Source organism: Lupinus angustifolius, chromosome LG01 (assembly GCF_001865875.1).
Source record: "Lupinus angustifolius cultivar Tanjil chromosome LG01, LupAngTanjil_v1.0, whole genome shotgun sequence".
Taxonomy (NCBI): domain Eukaryota; kingdom Viridiplantae; phylum Streptophyta; class Magnoliopsida; order Fabales; family Fabaceae; genus Lupinus; species Lupinus angustifolius.
Window position 1 is genome coordinate 11617691 of NC_032009.1, and position 21520 is coordinate 11639210.

Genomic DNA, 21520 nt, shown 5'->3' on the forward strand with positions numbered 1-21520 from the left:
AATCTCTTTACAAAAACAACAAAAAAGTTGTGAAAGAAAGTGAAAAACAAAAAAAAATGAGAAATGCAAAGAAAAGCCAAAAAGAAGCCAAGGATCAAAAGCTAAGAGGTTGGAAAAAGAGAATTATGGAAAAAAGTAGAGTAAAAATATTTCATTGAGAAAAAATTTCAAAACAAAATGCTCTCTTTTGACTTTAACTTAACTTAATTACCTACAAAAACCATGATTGTCCAAACGAAGCCTCATTACAACCGAAAACAAGACCTTAGTGATCCTTAATTTATTATGCAATTTAAGAGAATAGGTGAGACAAAGAACAAGTTTAAATTACTACAACCAAATGGTTGAAAAATTGAGTGAAACACTTACCCCTTTCAAGTTCCAATTTTGAACTTGTGTCCAAAAACACTTTTTGATTGAAAAATATTTGCTTAGGTAAATTGTTGCACATTTTTTATGAACAAAAGCATAAAATTCATGTTTGATTCATTATGTGTTAAAAATTGAAAATCATGAAAAATCTCATTGAAAACATTTTTGATCATGCTTAAGCAAATTTGAAATCATGTAAATCATATATTAAAAAAATAGCCAAGTCTTGAATTCGGATAAGCTNNNAAGCTTTACCTTTTGTTTGAGGACAAACAAAATGTTAAGTTGGGGGGATTTGATAAGTGCCAAAAATACCTAATTTTCATACACTTTTCATGGCACTTATCCTTGGATAAATTGAGAAAACAAACTTAACTCAACACTTTTTGGATAAAATATCACAATCTTGTATATATGCCTTGTGTATTTATTTTGTAGCATTTTGGTGGAAAAGAGAAGAATTAATCAAACACAAACAAAGTGCTCAAAATTGGCCAAAAATGATCATCAAAGGACATGCTTAAGCTTGATGTGGCAAGTTATGTGCTTAAGCATGACTCAACAAGACTTGGCCTATGTGGAAATATGAGTCAACTTGAAGCTGCTCACTAAGCAGCTTAGCTTGGACAAAGTCCACGCCCAGCTGACCTGGACACCAATCTGGCACGGTCAAACCCAACCTAGAACGGTCAAAAGCAACCTGGCTCGGACAGAACACGAGCATGGCACGGTCAGAACACAAGCCACAAGTCAACCTGATCAAGTAGACAGCTTAGCAGAGCACCTGGACCGCTCATATTGGAACCACACACCTGAGCAGATCAGCAAGCACCAGTCTATCAAATAGCAGCAACCTGATCAAGTAGCCTCCATAGGCTTTTCAAAGGTAGCTCACAATAGATGGGCCAGTAGCTCACAACTAGCTTGGGTGAGTCTGCCTCAAGCAGGTGACTAAGTTGCTTGGCCATGACCAAACCCACGCTTAAGGGTTTGGTCAATAGCTTGGCGGTGAAAGAGAGAAGCTCGGTTCAAGGAAATCTTCAAGTCATTGCAAATCTTGATTCCATTTGCCGAAGCCTTAGAACAAATGCCAATATACTCAAAATTCATGAAAGAACTACTATCAAAGAAAAGGAGCTATTAGTAGAAAGAAGTTATTCAGCTGAACGCAACTTGCAGTGCAATCCTTCGAACCAACGTTCCATAGGAACTGAAAGACCCAAGAAGTGTGATTATCCCAATCACAATTGGAGCAGTTTTGATAGGGAAGGCACTTGTTGATCTAAGAGCAAGTGTTAACCTAATGCTGCTATCAATGATGAGGAGAATTTGAGGATTAAAATTGAAACCAACAAGAATGTCTCTACAACTAACTGACAGATCTATCAAATATCCAGAAGGATTGCGGAAGATGTGTTGGTAAGAGTTGATAAGTTCTTAATTCATGTAGACTTTGCTGTAACTGATATCACTGAAGATGTGGAAATTCCACTCATTTTGGGACGACCATTCATGAGGACAACAAATATGGGGATAAATGAAGAAATTTAGTTTGACATTTTCAAAGCCATGCATCATCCAAGAGATAAGGAGCAATGTTTTCAAATCGATATTCTTGAAGAAATTTGCGAAGAGCAGCCTCTACCTAATGAAACTTGGGAGATGCAAGAACTCAATTCGGAGGAAGAATAAAAAGAAACATCAATCAGAAATATTTCTAATGATCTAATTCCTCCACTCATAAAACCTGAAAAAGATCAAGGTGGAAATGATGGTGAAGAACAGAACTGGAACTACATGAGTTACCTCTGCATTTGAAATATGCATTCTTAGAAGGCGACACAACCAAACCATTTATTATCAACAATTCGCTTTCCACGTTGGAAGAACAAAATTTTATACAAGTCTTGGAGAAACACCAGTAGGAAATTGGTTGGACTCTTAAAGATTCGAAGGGAATCAATCCTTCATATTGCATGCACAAAATTATGATGGAGGGTGATTATAAACTAGTGTCCCAACTACAAAGGAGGCTCAATCAAACAATGAAAGAAGTTGTTCGGAAAGAAGTGGTCAAGATGTTTGAAGTTGGAATGATTTACCCCATTTCAGACAACAAATAGGTAAGTCCTGCACAAGTGGTGCCGAAGAAAGTAGGAATGATTGTACTCAGAAATGACAATAATGAACTCATTCCAACTAGAACTATTCATGGTTGGAGGGTTTGCATTAATTACCGCAAACTCAATGCGGCAACCCAAAAATATCACTTCCCTTTTCCCTTCTTGGATCAGATGCTGGAAAGATTAGCAGGGCAAGCCTTCTACAATTTCTTGGACGGGCATTCGGGGTAAAACCAAATTGTTGTGGATCCACAAGATAAAAAAACAGCATTTACATATCCTTTTGGTGTCTATGCTTAGAGAAAGATGTCATTTGGATTATGTAATGCACCAACAAATTTTCAAAGATGCATGCTAGCAATATTCACAGACTGATAACTGCTAAAAATACCTAATTTTCATACACTTTTCATGGCACTTATCCTATGCAAAAATGTGAAAACCAACTTAATTCAACACTTTTTAGATAAACTTTGCATGTTTGAATAATATAATTTTTGATCACCTCTTGTCCAAGTTTCCCTTCAATTTTGTAGGAAATTGATCAATCCAATAGAGATCCAAGAATTAATGCCAAATCACAAGCCAAAAGTCCAAAACCAAATGCTCAAATCAAACAAGCTAAGTACAGCATGTTGTATGCTTTAGCTTATCACCCCAAAAAATGACTTAGGCTTGAAGAAATGTACCTTTCTTCACCTTGAAGAAACCCAAGCTAGGTATGCAAAGCAAAGAACAAACTCAAAAGCTTACCTAGAGTTGAATAAGTCATGCTAAAAGAGCCAAGTAACCAACTAAAACCAACTCAAGAAATCATGGAACAAAGGTTGCTTCGGCTTGAAGAAAGGCTGGTTCCTTCACCATGAAGAAACCAACCAGCCATGTGTGGGCTTAGCTTGAGTTGGACGGCCAGGTCAGAAACCTATAAATGAAGAAAGCTTGGCCAAATCATCAAGCAACTTGCCTCTTCTTTACTTGAAGGCCAAGCATATTACCTTATGCATGACATATGTTCTGAACAGCCAAGTAGGAGGTGTCAACATGCATGTAACATAGCCTACAATAGGTTGTCCAAGCTAGCTGGCCAAGATGGGACAAGTTGTTGACTCACTAGCTTGGACTAGGGCGCTGGGCGACAAAGAAAGGGAGGCCAGGTGGCCCTCACTCTACCTATAAAAGGCACACCCATTCCTTCACTTTAACACATTGTAAATAGTTTGTGAATTCCTCTTCTTCTTCCCATTTCAGTTCCCTCTCTTTTTAGAGTGTTCTTAAGTTGTTCTTAGTCTTTTAGTTCATAGAAATTCAAAGGGAATACAGTTGGTAAATGAGGTGCAAAAACAGGATTTTGTATCCTCATTCGAAATCAAAAGCATCTCATCCTTGGATAGATGCCTCATGCTCCTACATATTGATTTGGATGATGGTGTATGGTTATTTTTTCTCTTCATTTGTATCATATTTTGATTTCAATCCCTTCAAGTTATTACTTTTTGGTTATGTTTTGTTTTTTGGTTAAGTTTTAATTCTTTAAGAAGTTCTTAATGCAGTTTTAGCTTTATCATCTAAAACTAAAAGGCTTCTTCTTAAGGTGTTGACAAGTGAACTAAAAAGTATAACCTACACCTTAGTTCACTTGTCATATCAAGCATCTATTTTAAGCAACTTATGTTCATGGCTAAATGATGTTAATGGAGCCTGACGTAGGGTGTGACAACCTACTCCGACGAGTGGCATTTAACTATTGTTTAGTGTATTACATAATTTTTGAAAATAATCTTACCATACTAGGATACTAGATGAAGGATTTAGAAATGGTGTGTGGAATTAACCGAAAGTATAACAAATAACTTGTAATGTTTTCAAAATCATTTGAGTCAAGCAATAATTTCATCTTTCAAATCAATTTTCCTTTCTTGAATTTGTAAATAGTTAATTCTTTACTTAAAATCACAAAAAACAACTTTAATTGTTAATTTATTACTTTTGATAGAAGATACAAAGTATGAGTACATTTCTATTAGGCAATTCCTTGTGTTTCGAAAGATATATACTACAATTGAATCTTGAAAGATATGCAAATGTAAAATAGTAAAGTGTTAACTTATAAATATTAAAGTGTTAACTTACATTTCTATACTATACTACAATTGAATCTTGAAAGATATGCAAATGTAAAATAGTAAAGTGTTAACTTATAAATTTTATTTGTTGACAAAGAAAGAAACCTTGAATCAAATAAAGAAACCTTGAACCAAAGTGCAATTTAATGCATAAATTGTATCTTTGTGAAAAGGACAAATACACAATCATAATGAGTGATCAAACTACTAACTTTTATTTTAAGTCATTTACATTTCCACAACTAACATTTATTTTCTGTCATTTAAACTCTCTAACTAACTATTTATTGCTTTATTTATTTATTCTTTACCAACTATCCCTAAGGAAATAGTTCAATTAATAAATGAAAACGAAAATAAATATCATTCATTATCACTTGTGTTAATTTGCTAAATTCATACCATCATATCGGAGTTGGAATTCTTGCCAACAAAGCCGAGATGGTATGAAGTTGTTAATATTTCAATAAAGCTAAGTTTTTTATCAAATTGGATATTCTTGAAACCATTATATCGGCGTTGGAATTCCTTCCAACAAAGCCGAGATGGCGAGCAAAGAATAAACCACTAACTAAATAAATCAGAAACTTGTCATACTAAGGAAGAAAACTCTTTCAACAAATTGGCGTCGTTACCGAGGAATTGTTAGATAATAGAAATTCATACTTATATTTTTTATCATTAGTAATTTTAAATACAAGTTTCTTTTCTCTTTGTATAAATTTATTTTTCTTTTTGTACATCTTTAATTTATTTTTCTATTTTGTACATTTAAAAAATAAAAAAACACAAAAAGAAAGAAAAGTTGATCTAGTAAAGTGAAAACCCACTAGTTAAGAAACCTTTTGTTGTTGTTATTCAATTTTTAAGGTGATGTGGAGGTACCCCTCATCAACGTTTTCAAATGAACAACATAAAAGTGATTGAAAATAACCAGGATGAAGTGGCTGGATTTTTCCAAGAAAAAAGAAGTCGGGTCTTCAAATTTCCAAAAGGTTAAGTATTCCCCATGCACTTTTTCATAATCATATTTTATGTTGTGATACTTGAACCTATATCTCCATGAACATGCTTTAGTTGATGATTTTTAAAGGTTAAATAAATTTCTTAAAACTAAGAGCATGCTTGTTCAATTTGTTCCAAAATTTAATTTTTCCAAACTTGAGAACTCCTAAAAATATGTTATTCGGTTTACTAAGTTGTTGTTTGGTTTACCATTTAACAAAATAAATTCATAAACTTATGTATGAATTTATTTGTTATTGTTTGAATTGATATCTTTCTGTTGAAATTTCCAGAAAATTCTGTTTCGATTTTCGTTTATCATTTTGGACTTGAAAAATGCTTAAATTTTGATTGCAAACATAATTTTCATGAAAAAAGCATGTTGTTTTTAGTGTGTTTGTTTGCTTTCTAATTTATTTTAAGTTGTTTACTTGCATTATTTTTTTTTAGTGTGTTTAGTTTTTTAAGTTGTGTGTTTTCTTTAGTTTGTTTTTTTTAACTTGCATTCATGATGTTATAACTTTGAGAAAATGCAAACTTTTTGGAAAATCATTTATCATGAACTTGTGAATTTGTTTGAAAATCAAAGAGTTGTACATAAATCAACCATGTGAGGGAGTGTAGGCCAAACACAAAAGTTATGTGAGCATAGTGAGAATCGTTTTGGCTTTGCACGATTGATTTTGTTTGAATCTTTCATTACTTGGTTGCACACAATTTCATAGGAAATGATCAAGACAAGTTATTTCAATTAGAAAGAGCCGCTTGACTAAAAATGACCAACCAAAAACAGCAACATCCTTTGTTAACCCCTTTGAGCCTTAAAAAGAAAAATTATTTTTCATACACAACCATTGAGCCTAATATGGAAACACAAAAATGAAATCTCCTATACTTTTTCTAAGTAAAAAGAGAGCATTTTTCAAAAAGAAGGTTGATGGAAAAAAATAAGTTTGGGGGATTAGTTGGCCATATAACAAAGTATTCAAAAGAAAAATTCACAATCTCTTTACAAATAAAAAAAGTAAAGAAATTCATCAAATATAAAAAGGAGTAAAAAGACATTGAGAAAAGTCAAGAAAAGTTACATAAAAATTTCAAGAAAAAAGAATGAGGAAAGGAAGGAAAAGAAGAAAGGTGAAAAGTTAAAAAGTAATATGTATTTTAAAAGACAAATCAATTTTTGCTCTCTTTTAACTTTGGAAGTATTTTTTAATATCTTGAAAAACAAATTTTCTTTGATAAGCTAGGCCTCATTACAACCTAAGGAAGACCTTAGTGAACCTTGAAAATTTTGTGCAATCAAAGCAAGTGTTGACAAGAAAAAGAAAATTAAATTCTTGAAAACTAAATAAGTTGAGTTTTGAGTGAAACACTTACCCAATTGGTTCCATTCTTGAACCGTGTGTTAAAATGCATCTCTTTGATTGATAACATTTTTTATAACTGAAGTGCTCAATGAATTTTTTAAAAAGATGTATCCATTCTTTGTTTGAAATATTATGAATCAAAATCACATGATCATAAACACATCTCATGAAACTTTGAAATGATGCAGAGTATTGATCTTGTCCAACATTAATTTTTCCAAAGCCAAGTAGTTGTTATTTTACTGTTGTTTATGGACAAACAAAGTTTTAAATGCCAAAAATACGTAATTTTCATACACTTTTCATGGCACTTATCCTATGCAAAAATGTAGAAACCAAATTAATTCAACACTTTTTAGATAAATTTTGTATGTTTGAATAATATAATTTTTTATCACCTCTTGTCGAAGTTTCCCTTGAATTTTGTAGGAAATTGATTACTCCAAAAGAGAGCCAAGAATTGATACCAAATCACAAGCCAAAAGTCCAAAAGGAAATGCTCATAACAAACAAGCTAAGTACGACATGTTGTGTGCTTTATCTTGTCAACACAAAAATGATTTAGGCTTAAAGAAATGTACCTTTCTTCACCTTTAAGAAACCCAGCTAGATATGCTATTCAAAGCACAAACTCAAATGCTTACCTAGACTTGAAGAAATCATGCTAAAAGAGCCAAGTAACCAATTAAAACCAACTCAAGAAATCATGGAACAAAGGTTGTTTCGACTTGAAGAAAGGTTGGTTCCTTCACCATGAAGAAACCAACCAGCCAGGCATGGGCTTAGTGTGAGTTGGGCGGCCAGATCAGAAACCTAGCCATGATGAAAGCTTGGCCAACTCATCAAGCAACTTTCGTATTCTTTACTTGAAGGCCAACCACATGACCTAATGCATGACATATGTTCTGAACAGCCAAGTAGGAGGTGTCAACATGGATGTAACATAACCAACAATAGGTTGTCCAAGCTAGCTGGCCAAGACGGGACAAGCTGCTAACTCACCAGCTTGGACTAGGGCGTTGGGCGGCCAGGAAAGGGGGTCTGATAAGTGCAAAAAATGCCTACATTTCGTACACTTTATATGACACTTATCCTTGGCAAAATTAAGAGAACCAACTTAATTCAACACTTTTTGGATAACATATCACGATCTTGTATATGTGCTTTGTGTATTTCTTATTTATTTTATTTTTTAGGATTTAGGTGGAAAAGGGAAGAAAGGATTAAGTGCAAGCAAAGTGCTCAACATAGGCCAAAATGATCCACACATGACATGCTTAAGCTTGACGTGGCAAGCTATGTGCTTAGCCTTAAACATGACTAAACAAAAATTTGGCCTATGTGGAAAGCATGTAGTCAAAATAAAGTTGCTCAATAAGCATCTTGGCTTGGACCAAACCCATGTCTAACTGACCTGAACACCAACTTGGAAGGGTCAGACTCAACCTGGCACGGTCAAAACACAAGCCTGGCACAAGCCAACCTACTCAAGTAGGAAGCTTAGCAGAGCACCTTGATCGCCCAACTTGGAACCACACACCTGGCCAGATCAGCAAGCACCAAGCCACATCACGATCAACACGGTCAAAGCTGCTGAAGCAGGCAGCTTAGCGGTACAACATATGAGCTTGGTAGTGTGCACTTAGCAAGTTGGTCAAGTTGACTTAGCCACCAAGCAACCATGACATCATGCATGACCTCACTCCAAGTAGCATCCATAAGCTTTTCAGAGGTAGCTCACAATAGTTGGCCAAGTAGCTCACAATAGCTTCGGTGACTCAGCCCCAAGCAGGTGACTAAACTGCTTGGCCAAGTGACCAAACCCATGCTGAAAGGTTTGGTCAGCAGCTTGGCGGTGGAATTGAGCAGCTTGGTGGTGGCAGAAAACTCCTATAAATAGGAGGCACTTCAAAGAATTCAAGGCATTCCATTTTTACACATACATTCTCACATTCATACATCCATCCAAATTTCTCTCTTTTTCTACACTTTCTTCTTTGTAATTTCTGGGAGAAGTTCTACTCCAAAGTAGCTTAGGTAATTTTATTTGTAATTTCCTCTTAATTCAAAAGCAGAAGGAGTAATCAAATGAGATGTAAAAATCCATTTGTGATCTCATTTGTGCATGGTAAAATGTCTTAAATCCTTGGATTAAGATGTGTAATGCTCCTAAATTTTAGTTGAATTTTGGCACACTAATATTTCTTGTAATTTCTTGTTTCATTATAATGAATTATGTTGAACTTATTACTTTGGAAATTTCAATTCTTTAGAAAGTCCTTAATGCAGTTTTAGCCTGATCACCCAAAACTTGATGTCAAGATCCAAAATGCTTCTTTTTAAAGTCTTGAGAAATGAACTAAAAAGTAGGAATACACCTTAGCTCATTTCCCAAATGAAAGCATCTATTTTAAGCAACTTGTAACCAAGGCTAATAAATGTTCATGGAGCCTGAAACAAGGCGTGACAACTCAGATCAAAACCAAAATTGTTAATTGTTTATATGCAATTCAACTCAGATCAAAACCAAAATATGATTAACTCATTATTTGTGCATTAACATATTCAAATGATTCATTCTATTAGGCAATTCCTTGTGGTTCGACATAACCCTATACTATACTACAATTGAATATTGAAAAAGGTGTAAATTGTAAAATAGTAAAGTGTTATAAATAAATTTATTTGTTGAAAACACCTTTTAATATACAAAAGTGATGAAACTAACTTACTAACTTTTATTTATTGTTATTTACTTTCCGCAGTTTATTTATTCTTTAATACCAACCTTCCTTAAGGAAGAAGTTTGGTTTGTTAATAAAATGAACCCGAAAGGGAGTAAAGAAATAAAATGTCACTAAATTTATTATTCTTTTGTTATTTATTTATTTGTTATCTAACAACTAACTAATCATCACTTTTATATATTAGAATACCATTAAAGCGATGTTGGAGTGTTGGAATTTATTCCACAAAACCGAGATGGTTTCAAAGGTACTTAATAATTATGTAATAAGGGATTGCTTCGATACCATTGTACCGATGTTAGAATTTATTCTAACAAAGCCGAGATGGGGCAAAGACGGAATAAATCATTCACATGATTATTATGAAGTAAGTTGTAAATGGAATATTCTTGAAACCATTATACCGGCGATGGAATTTATTTCAACAAAGCCGAGATGACGAACAAAGAATAAAACCGAGTTCACTTACTTAATCAAATAAAAAAAGAACCCACTGAAAATGAGAGTAATAACCTTTCAACAAATTGGCACCTTGCTAAGGAACGATTTGTTGAGAGGGGAAACCCTCTTAAAGAAATTCTTTCAACAAACTAACATTTATTTTATGTCATTTACATTTCTGCAACTAACATTTATTTATTGCTTTATTCTTTATACAAACCATTTGAGAGAAAGTGTACGGTTAAATTCTAACTTTATTGCTTTATTTATTTGTTCTTTACCAACCTCCATAAGGAAGTAGTTCGGTTAATAAACGAAAATGAAAATAAATATCACTCATTATCACTAGTGTTAATTTGCTAAAATCATACCATTATATCGGTGTTAGAATTTATTCCAACAAAGCTGAGATGGCGAGCAAAGAATCGACTGTCATTAAATAAATCAATCAGAAACTTACCTCAATAAATAGCAATATAACTTTTTCAACAGATTTATGTGTTACAATCAGGGTTAATACCTACTACACTAACAACTTGCCTCAAAGAAGTGACGTTGCACAAATGTAAAATTGTTTCAACTAGTCAGGGTTAATACCTACTACACTAACAGCTTGTTTAAAACATTCACATATATCCTTTCCATCTTGAGTAGAAGTAGTCCTTTGGACAATTGTACTAGCTGCTTAACAACAAGAATCAGATGGTTTTGGACCGTCAGTAGCTTGAAAAAATGGAACGCAAGGTAATAAACCTGATGTAGCGTCAACACATGATATATCATTGATTCGACTTGTGATAAGTGTCAAAAATACCTAATTTTCATACACTTTTCATGGCACTTATGCTATGCAAAAATGTGAAAAACAACTTAATTCAACACTTTTTAGAAAATTTTGTGTGTTTAAATAATATAATTTTTGATCACCTCTTGTCCAATTTTTCTTTGAATTTTGTATGATATTGAATCAAAAATAATTAATCCAAAAGATAGCCAAGAGTTCATGCAAAATCTCAAGAATAAATGCTCAAAACAAACAAGCTAAGCATGACATGTTGTGTGCTTAGCATGTGACTAAAAATATTACTTAGGCTTGAAGAAAGGTACCTTACCTTGAAGAGTCCAAGCTAGGTGTGCCAATAAAAATGCATAAATTAAAAGCTTAACTTGCCATGTAGAAATCATTCTAAAAGTTCCAAGTAACCAACTGAAATTAATTCAAGAACCATGGGAAAAAGGTTGCTTCGGCTTAAATAAATGTAGGTTACCTCACCAAGAAGAAATTTTTCCAGCAGCTTAGCGTGGATAAAGATCAGCTTAGCTCCCAACCAGCCACACAAAACCTCACCATGAAAAAAGCTAAGCCAACTTACCATGCCACTTGTCATTCTTTACTTGAAGATCAAGCACATTACCTTATGCATGACCTAAGCTATGACAAGCAAGTAGGAGGTGTCACTTTGCATGGAGCCTAGCCCATAATAGGCTGGCCACTAGGGGTGGCAAGCTGCTGACCCACCAACTTTGGGAGGGCCAAACATCCCCAAGCAAGCATCTGAACATCCAAACAAGGCAACTGGGAGTTTATCAGCTTTGCCTATAAAAGGAAGCTCCATTCTCCACCATTTTCACCATTGTACATACCATTTTTCTTCTCGTTTCCGGTTCTCTCTCAACTTAGGTTTTTATTAGGATGTTTTTTGGTGTTTAGTTCATAGAAATTCAGAGGGAATGAAGTTGGCAAATGAGGTGCAAAAACATGATTTTTTTACCTCATTTGGAAACAAAAGCATCTAATCTTTGGTTGGATGGCCAATGCTCCAAAAAGTTGGATTATGGTGTAACTTTCTTGTACTCTTCATCTTATTTATTTATGATCGTAGTTATTTCTTTGGTTGTTTTGATTCTTTAAGAAGTTCTTAATGTGGTTTTAGTTTGAGCATCTAAAACTTGATTTAAAGATCCAAAATGATGCTCCTGCTTTAAGTGTTGACAAGTGAACTAAAAAGTATAACTTGCACCTTAGTTCACTTTCCATATCAAAGCATCTATTTTAAGCAATTTATGTTGAAGGCTAAATAATGTTAACGGAGCTTGAAGTAGGGTGAGAAAACCTACTCCGACGGGTGGCAGTTAAATATTATTTAGTGTATTACATAAGGTTTCAAAATCATGTTTAACATACTAAGAAACTAGATGGGGGATTTAGACATGGTGTATGGCATCAACCAATGGATAACACATAACCGCTATACAATGATTTTTCTAATTTAAAATTCTATCATGTATTTCCTATCTAATTTTTAATTAAAAAATGATTACATAACTATACTTATATCTTAATGCTTCAGTAATAAATGTTTATTTACTAAATAGTATTTTTTTGTAAAATTAAATATTGATACTTTAACATAAAAGTTTACAATGGGTAATTTCAACAAGTGAGAAGCCAACCAATTGCCTATTGGTGTTTCTCCAAGTCTTGTATCAACTTTTGTTCATCCAAGGTGGAAAGTGAATTGCGGATAATAACTGGTTTGTTGGTGTTGCCTTCTACGAATGCATATTTTAAATGCAAAGGTAACTCCTTCAGTTCCAGTTCTTGTTCCTTATTGTCATTTCCACTTTCATCTTTTTCAGGCTTTTTGTGCGGAAGAATTAGATCATGAGAAAGATTTTTTATTTTTGTTTCTTTTTCTTCTTCCTCCAAATTGAGTTCTTGCATCTCCCAAGGATCATTAGGTTGAGGCTATTCTGAGCAAACTTCTTCAAGAATATTGATCTGAAAACATTGCCCCTTATCTCTTAGATGATGCATGGCATTGAAAATGTCAAACTGAATTTCTTCCTTTTTCACTTGAACTATCAGTTTCCCATTTTCCATATCTATCCACATTTTTGTTGTCATCGTGAATGGCCATCCCAAAATGAGTGGGATTTCCACATCTTCAGTGATATCAATTACAGCAAAGTCTACAGGAATTAAGAACTTATCAACTCTTACCAGCACATTTTTCGCAACCCCTTCTGGATACTTGATAGATCTGTCAGCTACTTGTAGAGACATTCTTGTTGGTTTTAATTTCAATCCTCCAATTCTCCTCATCATTAATAGCAGCATTAAGCTAACACTTTCCATGCAATCAACAAGTGCCTTGCCTATTGAAACTGCTCCAATTGTGACAGGGATAGTCACACTTCCTTGGTCCTTTAGTTTATGAGGAACATTCATTTGAATGATTGCACTACAAGTTGTGTTCAGTTGAATAACTTCTTTCTCATGGTAGCTACTTTTCTTTGATAGCAGTTCTTTCATGAATTTTGAATATGTTGGCATTTGTTCCAAGGCTTCGACAAATGAAATATTGATTTGCAATGACTTGAAAATTTCCATGAACTGAGCAAACTGCTCCTCCTTTTTGGCTTTTGATGGAGCTGTGGGATAGGGTATTTTTTCTGAACTAGCGTGTATTATTTTTCTTCTTTTTGTCCCCGCTAGTTTCTAGTACATCTATTTTTTATGTACATTTTTTCTTTTTCTTTTTTTTTTCCTTTTTCTTCTTCTCTTTCTTTCTCTTTTCCAATAATACTTCCCACCACTTTTGCAATGTTCTAAAATAGTTGAATGATATTTAGCTATATGCCTGATCTAGTTCTCCATGTTTTTGATAGTATCATCAGTGATCTTTTGATGCCTTGTGGTGATCTACATGAATTGTTCCAGTATTTCCTCAAGTTTGTTTTAAGATTGATGAGATGGTGGTTGGTTGTTGATGAAATAGACTTTATTTAGATTAGCGCAATTGTGACACCAAACGTTTTGTTCCTTTGCCTTCTCTAGATGAGTTGGCAATTCTTATAACTTTTGGTGTAACTTGTTGAGCTTCTATTGAAACTCCTTTATGAAATTGTTGAATTCAATTTGGATATCAATATGTCGGTCCATTTTCCTAAAATGAAACACACAAAGAAAATCAGTCTATTTCCACAAAAAAGATTAGTAAGAAAAAGAAATGAACTTACAAGGTTTTTGTCATATACATTTTTATACAAATTAAAAACTAAATTTGTACAAAAGGTAAAAATACTTATTTTATGCACAATTATTAATGATATAATATACTATATAAAATTCTTGTCAAGACATGTCCCTGAAAGCAGCGTCAATTTGTTGAAATGAGAATTAGAGGTTTCCACCCTCAACAAATGGTCAATTTGTTGAAAGGAGATTTACTCTAATTTGAAAGTTATTTTATTTAATTAGAGTGATGAGTGATGAATAATTTATTTAGTGAATTTATTTATTTACTCCCTTTTCGGGTTCCTTTTAACCATACCATAAAGATCGGTCTAGTGTTATTAAATTGACCATACCATTTCTGACGAAAGGTTGGTATCAAAGAATAATAAAAAGAACACGAATAAAGTTAGTAGTTAACAACACCACTTCTTTCAAAGGGTTGGTATAAAGAATAAAATAATAAAGAATTAAATAAATGTTAGTTGTAGAAAAGCAAATGACTGAAAGTAAATGTTAGTTGCAGAAAATAAATGACTGAAAGTAAATGTTAGTTGCGGAAAGTAGATGACAGAAATTAAATGTTAGCAGTTAAATTATTTATCATCACTCTTTTATTGTCAAGTAACAATCCATTGGTTGAATTTCACGTTTTGCCTATTATTCATATGTACAAAGTTACAAACTATGAATTGGTTTGAACTTATGTTTTTAGGAATCTTTAATCAACAAATATAATTTATAAAATTTAACACTATATTATTCTACACTTGCATCTCTTTCAAGATTCAATTGTAGTATAGTACAGGGTTATGTTGAATCAAAGGGAATTGAATTAGAAGAGAATCATATAGGCCTATTATAGGAAAAATAATGATTAACAATTTTTTGATGATTTTGTGTTATGTTGGATAAACGTTAACTTAGAAAATATAAACTAATATTCACAAATTCTTGAGGAGAATATTGGCTTCAAATATGGAATTATTTCTAGACTCAAATGATTTTTGAAAACATTAACAAGTTATGTGTTATACTTTTGGATTAATACCAAACATCATATCTAAATCCCCCATCTAGTGTCCTAGTATGATAAGATTATTTTCAAACCTTGCATAATACACTAAACAATAATTAACTGTCATTCTTCGGAGCAGGTTGTCACACCCTACTTTAGGCTTGTTAACCTTCTTTATCCTTGAATACAAGTTGCTTAAAATATATGCTTTGAATTGACTAGTGAACTAAGACTTATTAGTTCACTTGTCAACACTTTAAGAAGAAGCATTTTTTGGATCATTAAATCAAGTTTTAGGTGATCAATCTAAAACCACATTAAGAACTTCTTAAAGAATCAAAACTTAACCAAAAGTAATAACTTGAATGTATTGAAATCAAAATATGATACAAATGAAGGAAATAAATAACATTATACCATAATCCAAATCAATGTGTAGGAGCATGAGCCATCTATCCAAGGATGAGACGCTTTTAGACCCAAATGAGATTACAAAATTAAATTTTGCATCACATTTTCCAACTCTTTTCTCCTCTTGAATTCTAAGAGAAAATTACAAGTTTTTAACTAAAGACTAGCTTGGAACTGTAGCCCCAAAGTGTAAGAATTCCAGAGATGAGTGTTTTTAGAGAAGAAGTGAAGAATGAAGTCCATTTGAATGGTGGAAAAGGGCCTTTATTTATAGGCACCAGGTAACTGCTTGGCCCTCTCTTTTTCCATGTTGGGCGCACCAAACCCTTTAGCATGGGTTTGGTCCATGGCCAAGCAGCATTGTCAGATGCATGGTGTTTACTCACCAAAGCTAGTTGTGAGATACTTGACCAGGCTATTGTGGGCTATTCTGAAAAGTAGTCAGAGGCCTTGTCAATTGAGGTCATGCATGATGTCATAGTTTCTTGGTGGCTAAGTCAAGTTCACCCCTTGCTGGGTCCAGCCTGCCTGGTGGTTTATGTGGCCTCACTGAGCTGCCTCCTTGAGCCGCTTATCCTGCTCTGGCCAGGTGTGTAGTTCCAACCATGCATTCTATAACCATCATCAAGCTATGCATCAAAACAAGATTTAGTGTGGAGTTTGTCATCATCAAAAAGGGGGAGATTGAAAGTTCAAAGTGTCAAAGTGTTTCGCTATTAGATTGCCTATGTTTTGATGAAGACAAGGATTTAGTGAAGGCTTGAAGATGACTTAACAAATCAACATGCCATGGACTCAAGGGTTTCATGTCTAGACTAGGTTCCTTACAAGATTCATTTTTATAGTCTTAGATGTGTTCCTTAGATATTGAGTCTAGGTTAGGTAAACCTAGATGCAATTCTCACAAACCTTAAATTTAATCAATTCATTTACATGAGACATGCCATCTAGATTATTATATGATCATGCATTAATCATACATGTTAATTGTGCATCTTAGGCATAATATATTGGTAAAACATGTATAATTGATAAGCATAACATATAGGTAATTTACCATTTAATCATTTAGCTGAAAAATATGTCAGTTAATCGATTAAGGAAGGTGTTAATTGATTAACGTGAATTCAGTTTTAACAGATAACTGAAAACCTGAAAACAGTTATTCTCAATAGCATGTTAATCGATTAAAAGGGCACTTAACCGATTAACTAGGTCTCATAAAGGTTTTCTATATAAACTGTGTTTTTAGGTCATGCATCATACATCATATTATTCATTTTTAGAATTGCTAGTTGCATATTTTTCGTGCTCAAAATGTGTCATATCGGCCGAGTGAAATGCATTGTGAGATAGTGAGAGATAGTATCATGCTTAGGGTTTAATTGTCATCCAATTGCATGTGATTAATGTGTTAAACTTTGCTATCTTTTCTTGCATCATTCTTGCATTTCTTTAGAAGAATTCTAGGATAGAAATTCTTTGTTTCTGCACATTGATGAACTCATACATATTCATGTTTACTTGTGAGGCTTGTATAGGGTTTTTAGCTGAGTTTCAATTGTAACATTTTGAGCTACATTGTGCTTAATAATATTCTGTTTTTGTGTTGTAATAAGGGAAGTCGTCTCTTGGTATCTTACCACCTAAGAGATTCAGAGAGTCTTCACCAAGACTTAGGGGTCTTGAGTTTAGAACGTTTTCTTGGTTGGGGCTAGATCGTAAGAAAGGTTTTCTTATGCGATTAGGTGAGTCAAACCAAGAAAGTGCGTTCTTGGATTCAAGAAGGGAGCGTCTAAATTTTTGTATTGAAAGTGTGCATGTAACAATACATTCGTTTTAATATTAATGAAGAAAATCTCTCGAGATCAAAAGGTGAGGTCTGGATGTAATTTGCAAGTGGACCCGCAAACAAACCAAGATAAAATTCCTTGTTGCAAGCTTTTTCTATCCTTAATCTCTTTACGTTTCAAGTTGTAATATTGCCTATTTTTAGATGATTATTTGGATACTGTAACTTTTCTATAATGAATTTAATTATGTTCGAGTATATCTGCTTTATCTATATCTGAATATCGGTGAGTGGTTGTGCAACAAGCCATTCTGCAACTTGCTGTTTTCTGTAAGTTAATCGATTAAGACAGAGTGTTAATCGATTAACTGGGCTTTTTCCAGAACAAGGCTTCGGTGCAAAAAACTGTAATTGGTAACCGCAACACCTATTCAACCCCCTTCTAGGTGTGTTATGTTCACTGATACCTAACAGAATATCCAACCATACTCCTCCATATATGGAAATTGTAGTAGACCCTACTAAACCTAGTTAAATTTGAAAACTAATTTACGGGAAAAAACTCTCTCGACACTTGTTTGTACCAAACTTGCATTCATATCTTTGCTTAAGAGAATAAAGTTCTTTACCATTTGGGTCAATACATGATGATGACATGACATATTTGATGCTAAGGATTCAAACTGGTGAAATAGGATTTAATATGTTTTGTGAAGTCTATCAACTTGTAGCAATGACTTTTGAATTCAAATTAAAAAACCTTTAGTTTTAATGGAAAATAATCTCACAGTAAAATTGAAAACAAATCTTATAAGACAAAATATTAAAAATATTTTCTACATAAAGTAAAAAAATAATCAATAGACTAAAATGGGAGATTAGAAGAGTTTGGAGTGTAGATGAGTGTTTTACTTGATAACTTAAATTTAATCTTCATAACTCATGTATGAGTTAAATTTAACCACTAAAATATTTGTCTAATTCTAATCTCAATTATATTGTGGTATCAAATAAAAGACTTTGTCTATTTCATTCTAAGGGTATGTATGATCAAAGTCAGTTTTTCCTCAAAAATTAAAATTTTCTTCCACATATATACAATATGAAATAACCAGTACTACGGAACACATCTACCAATTGTAGGAAACCCTATTCAGTAACAACTTACACACTTTTATATGGAGAAATTTTTCTCACATTTCTTTAAGGTCATATTTGTTGTTTTAAAAGTTAGATTGACATCTTTAATGTAGCTCAATATAATTTCAATACCACTATTAGCTAGCAAAATATAATCACTTTTTGGAAATTTGAACATAGTGATAACATAAACCTCAAGATAGATTGTGGTAACATTTGAAGTAAAATAAATATTATTACTAAGCCATATATTGGTAAACAGATAAATATAATTTCTATGGATATTTCGTATTAACAAATTACAAAATTTAGTTGGGAATGTAAAAGATTAATTCAATAATTAAGTTATATTAAAGAAAACTTAACGCATCCATTCTACGGTTATACAAAATCTTACTCGTAGTCTACATGAAAGAAGTTAATAACATTAATTACTCAAATAGAAGTAAATTTGAAATTCTGAAATAGTATATAAAGGATTTCCTTAAGTTTGTTAACATTGTTTACCGTAATAAACACAAATTATAGGCAAGAAGCGAAAAGCAAAACTATTATGTGGTATTGGAAATGTAAGTACAGTTTCACAATTAATTTTTTCTAATTTATTGAATATATAATAGGACACAAAAGCATCATGTTTTCTTGATGTTAATGTATAAAAATGTACTCCGTAATTGTAATTGGGATGCAATATTGCAATTTTGGGAATCTCCACAAGTGCATTGCACATGCACTTGTGGGCTCGTCAACCATATTCTCTCATAATTTTTCGTAATTGTCATAAATACAACATAATCACAACCAAATTTTAGAACCAGGTCAACGGATTGAGGTATACTAAGCTCCTACTTTCGACATGATTTTTTTATTATTTTGAACTACATTCAAGATAGAAGAGTATATATTAGTTATTAGCAAGGATTAAAAATTAAAAATAGAAAACTTTTTCATGTATAGCTCGAAACTCTTCTTATATAAACCTTTGCAACTCAAACTTATTCATACTGTTAAACTTATTCATCTTGCTATTGCTTATATATTGTTCAAGCTTTTTCTGCAATTCTGTATCTTGAAGGCATCAATATGTGATCCTGCATATAATAGATATAATTTTAAATTAATATAAAATTCAAATATTATACAATGTTAAATTAAAAGTGTATGTAAGAGTTAGAAAGAATTATGTGTCACAATCAACATTAGGGTCAAGAGGAAATGATATAGTGATGTTGCATAATTGAGGAAATTGTTTCAATTGGTCAGGGTTAATGCCTACTCCACTAACAACTTGGTTGAAACATTCACATATATCCTTTCAATTTTCAGTAGAATTAGTCCTTTGGACAATTGTACTAAATGCTCAACAACAGGAATCAGATGGTTTTTGACCGTCAGTAGCTTGAAAAAATGGAACACAAAGTAATAAAATTGATGTAGCCTCAACACATGATATATCATTGATTCGACTTGCATTAGATGTTGTTAACAATAGAGACAAAGCCATCATTGACATGAAAATAGCAGCCATTTTTTTCTCCATCAACACGTTTTGAATATCTAATTTTATTTTAATTTATCTTGCAATGATATTATCAATATCTAATTTTCTTTTAATTTATCATGTTTTGAATATAAATTTATTAACTTTTTGGATATACATCAATTTTTCTAATTTAATATTCTATCATGTATTTCCTATCTAAGTTTTATTTAAAAAATGATTACTTACATATACTTATGTCTTAATGCTTCACTAAGAAATATTTATTTACTAATTAATAATTATTTTATAAAATTAAATATTGATACTTTAACAGAAAAATTTACATTGGGTAATTTGAACAAGTGAGAAGCATTAGAGGGTTAAATAAACCCTTATAGACATTAGAGGATAAATCACACATTACATAAATATTGAGGAGGTAAATTAAATTTTGCCTACTCTTTATTAATATACACATTTACTTATAAAAGATAGTCAATATAAATTTTACTCGACAGTTTTATTTACTTCATATACACACTAGCAAATAGCAAATTACTCGTGCATTCGCACGAGACAATATTTTTTTGTTGTGTAATTAAGAACACATGTTTCTTATGCATTCGATTGGATAAAAATACATATTTCCTAAACAATTGTTGGTTTCATGCATCGTAGGTAATTGTGTATATTTTAAAATGATGATAGGTTGTTATTGATTATATCAATTTACGGAAAAGTTATAGTGGTGTTATCATAATTCATTAATTAAGCAGAAGATAGGAAAGGTCAAATGAGTATAGGTTGGCTTTAATCATATGTGGTAGGTGTATGTGAGGAAGTGAAGTCTTTTAGGAAGGAATTATTTTGTTAAGAGTTTGACACGTGGCATGGATGAACTTTATTTTCTTATATAGTTATAGATTTACTCATCTAATCATTCTTTAGGAATATGTTTATCTATTTATTTTCCTGATAAAATTACTTAATTTACTACAAATCCACATTCTATAAATTTATGGTTTAAAATAACTATAAACACAAACATTCAAAATGTGAACAAAAGTAAAAGTTAAAACGTAAAAGACAAGTCTTTGAAAGAGTGAGGAAAAAAACTTTAATCTCGTATAAATTAAAATTTTAAATTAGATAAAGTTTACATATGGAAAGATTATAGATTTATATAATGGATTTTTTGGTTGAAACCATGTAAAAGGTAGAGAAAAATTAAGAAAATGGTTTAAAGTGATCTAACTAACTAAATAAATACGAAAATAAATAATAAAAAACTAATAAATAAACTCATTTGAATCAGATATTAGAAGGTTAACGGTTTGTTACACTAACTAAAAGTAAAAAAAAAACAAGAAGAATTAAGATAATGGTGTACCAGAAGAAAATCATTCTCATATATATTTTCGAATAAGGATTAACATTTTTACGAAAATGAATTTAGCAAATTTTCATATTCTTTATT

General features: G+C 32.3%; 1 long non-coding RNA gene across 1 annotated transcript in view; it reads right to left on the bottom strand.

The window, feature by feature from the left end:
• LOC109342328 overlaps nt 1-1093 on the bottom strand; it is a 14380-nt gene extending 13287 nt beyond the window's left edge. The window contains exon 1 of the long non-coding RNA XR_002107050.1: nt 1084-1093. This is a non-coding gene — a long non-coding RNA (uncharacterized LOC109342328). The remainder of the gene's footprint in view (nt 1-1083) is intronic.